Source organism: Manis pentadactyla, chromosome 13 (genome assembly GCF_030020395.1).
Source record: "Manis pentadactyla isolate mManPen7 chromosome 13, mManPen7.hap1, whole genome shotgun sequence".
NCBI classification, from domain to species: domain Eukaryota; kingdom Metazoa; phylum Chordata; class Mammalia; order Pholidota; family Manidae; genus Manis; species Manis pentadactyla.
Genome location: NC_080031.1, coordinates 9863651 through 9866881, shown reverse-complemented (window position 1 = coordinate 9866881; position 3231 = coordinate 9863651).

Genomic DNA, 3231 nt, shown 5'->3' with positions numbered 1-3231 from the left:
CAACTGCTGGCTTCAGTAAAAATGATGACTGTCCTTATTTTTTCAATGACACTAATGTAGCCCTAATACTACAACCAGTTACTACCTATTCAATAAAGAGGAAACTATGAATTAATGTCAATGTGAACAGAGATTTAAATTCCAAATAAAATAATGGAAAATCAAATTCAGGAATAGTATTAAAGTAGGTAGAAGTCATGTGTATATGGTAAGTAAGTAGCTTTCCTTTCTTCCGAAGAAATTTTAGAAAACATAAAAAAAGATTATATCCTCATTTTCAATAACAATAAAAACTACCAAAATACTGAGGATAAACCTTATGAGAAATGTCTTAGGTCTATCTGAAACAAAATTTAAAGCTTTACTAATTTATTTACTGACTTACTTTAAACATGCACCATATTTTAAAGGCTAAGAAACCACAATAGAGTTCAAAATTTTTCAATTTCCCCCAATACATTTATAATTTCAAATCATTTTAACCCAGATGTCAATAGTCATTTTTAAGTTATTTGACAAGCTATTTCTAAATTCATCTTAAAAAATATTCCAAAAGAGGAGTATATTTTTAAAAATTAAGGTGAATCTTGCATTACCAGATAAATTGAAAGTATGTCTAGAGTGATTAAAGTGATGCAGTGCTATTGTAGAAAAAGATATAATGATAAATGGAACAGAATAGAGTTCCAAAACATACATATATACAGAAACATATACTATATTTAGGAAATTAACATGTGCTTAAAAAAAGGTTTAAATTAATGGACAGAGCATAGACTACTGAGAAAAGGGTTCCTGACAAATCTGTTTTCTTTAGGAAGAAAATGAAATTTATATACACTGTACACCAAAAGTAAATTCCAGGTGGATTACACATTTAAACTTAAATAATATGTAAAATATAATAAATGTTCTAGAAGAAAATACTGGAGAGTTCTATAACCTGAAAGTGGGAAGGCCTTTCTAAGCAAAACACAAAAGCCCAAAGTCATAAAGGAAATGATAAACAATAAAAGCTGTATACAATTAAAACCTTGGGTATGTCATGCACATTATGAACAAAATATAAAAGGAAACTTACAAATGTAGCAGAAATATGATCAACACAGGATATCAAGCCATACAATAAAGGATTAATACCTATAAAATATAAAGACCCTACATATTGATAAGGACAGAAAACCCAATAGAAATATCTACAGTGTGTGTGTGTATGAATATAAATACCAATAAACATGTGAAAGTATGCTCAAATGCAAAGGTAGTCTAGAAATATGTGGCTTAAAACAATGATATGTTCATTTTTATCTATCATTGAGACACAAGATTTAAAAGGCTGATAAGAACCATTGTAAAAGTGTGGAGAAATGGTCACTCATGCATCGTTTATACGTAAACTCATACTGTCTTTTGGTAAGTAATTTGGCAGTTCCTATCCAAAATTTAAATGAACATACCTTGACTGAGCAATTCTAAGTACTTAACATACAGAAATCTTAAGAAATATGAACAAGAGTGATTATGATAGACTATTAAATGCAATCTTGTGTGCTAATGAAACATTCTTATCATTAGGAAAAAATTTAAATAAAAAAATAGTATAGACATAAGGGGCAGAAGATGGCGGCGTGAGTAGAGCAGCGGAAATCTCCTCCCAAAACAACATATATCTATGAAAATATAACAAAGACAACCCTTCCTAGAATAAAGACCAGAGGACACAGGACAATATCCAGACCACATCCGCACCTGAGAGAACCCAGCGCCTCGCGAAGGGGGTAAGATACAAGCCCCGGCCCCGCGGGACCCGAGCGCCCCTCCCCCCAGCTCCCGGCGGGAGAAGAGCAGGCAGAGCGGGAGGGAGACAGAGCCCAGGACTGCCGAGCACCCAGCCCCAGCCATCCGGGCCAGAGTGCAGGGCGCTCGATACTAGGAAAACAGGGCAGCAAGAACAGTGAGCAGGCACTGGAGGCTGGGCGACAGAGGACAAAAGAAAAGCGCGCGACCATTTTTTTTTGTTTTTGCTTTTTTGCTTCTTTGTTTTGGCGAGCGCTTCTTGGAAGTCTTAAAGGGACAGGGACCCCAATATTAGGGAAACAGGGCAGAAAGACCGGTGAGCAGAGGCCTGAGGCTAGCAGCGGAGAATAAAGAAAAACGAACGACCACCATTTTTTTTTAATTAAAAATTTTTTTTTTTTTTTAATTAAAAAAAATTTTTTTCTTGTTTTCTTTTTTGTGGTCGTTGTTTTGTTTTGGCGAGTGCTTTTTGGAAGTCTTAAAGGGGCAGGGCGGGTCACTTAATCCAGAGGTAGGGAATCCAGGGATCTCTGGGCACCCTAACCCCTGGGCTGCAGGGAGCAGGGAGGCCCCTTACGGAGATAAATAGCCTCCCAGCAGCTCCTGCTCCAACGCGACTCCACCATTTTGGAGCAGCTGCCCAAGCCAGGCCACGCCCACAGCAACAGCGGAGATTAACTCCATAGCAGCCGGGCAGGAAGCAGAAGCCCTGTCTGCGCGCAGTTGCGCAGCACAAGCCACTAGAGGCCGCTGTTCTCCCAGGAGAGGAGGGCCACAAACCAACAAGAAAGGAAGTCCTTCCAGCCGTCACTCGTCCCAGTTCTGCAGACTATTCCTATCACCATGAAAAGGCAAAGCTACAGGCAGACAAAGATCACAGAGACAACACCAGAGAAGGAGACAGACCTAACCAGTCTTCCTGACAAAGAATTCAAAATAAGAATCATAAACATGCTGACAGAGATGCAGAGAAATACGCAAGAAAAATGGGATGAAGTCCAGAAGGAGATCACAGATGCCAGAAAGGAGATCGCAGAAATGAAACAAACTCTGGAAGGGTTTATAAGCAGAATGGATAGAATGCAAGAGGCCATTGATGGAATTGAAATCAGAGAACAGGAACGCATAGAAGCTGACAGAGAGAGAGACAAAAGGATCTCCAGGAATGAAACAATATTAAGAGAACTGTGTGACCAATCTAAAAGGAACAATATCAGTATTATAGGGGTCCCAGAAGAAGAAGAGAGAGGCAAAGAGATGGAAAGTATCTTAGAAGAAATAATTGCTGAAAACTTCCCCACGCTGGGGGAGGAAGTAATCAAACAGACCACGGAAATACACAGAACCCCCAACAGAAAGGATCCAAGAAGGGCAACACCAAGACACATAATAATTAAAATGGCAAAGATCAAGGACAAGGAAAGAGTGTTAAAG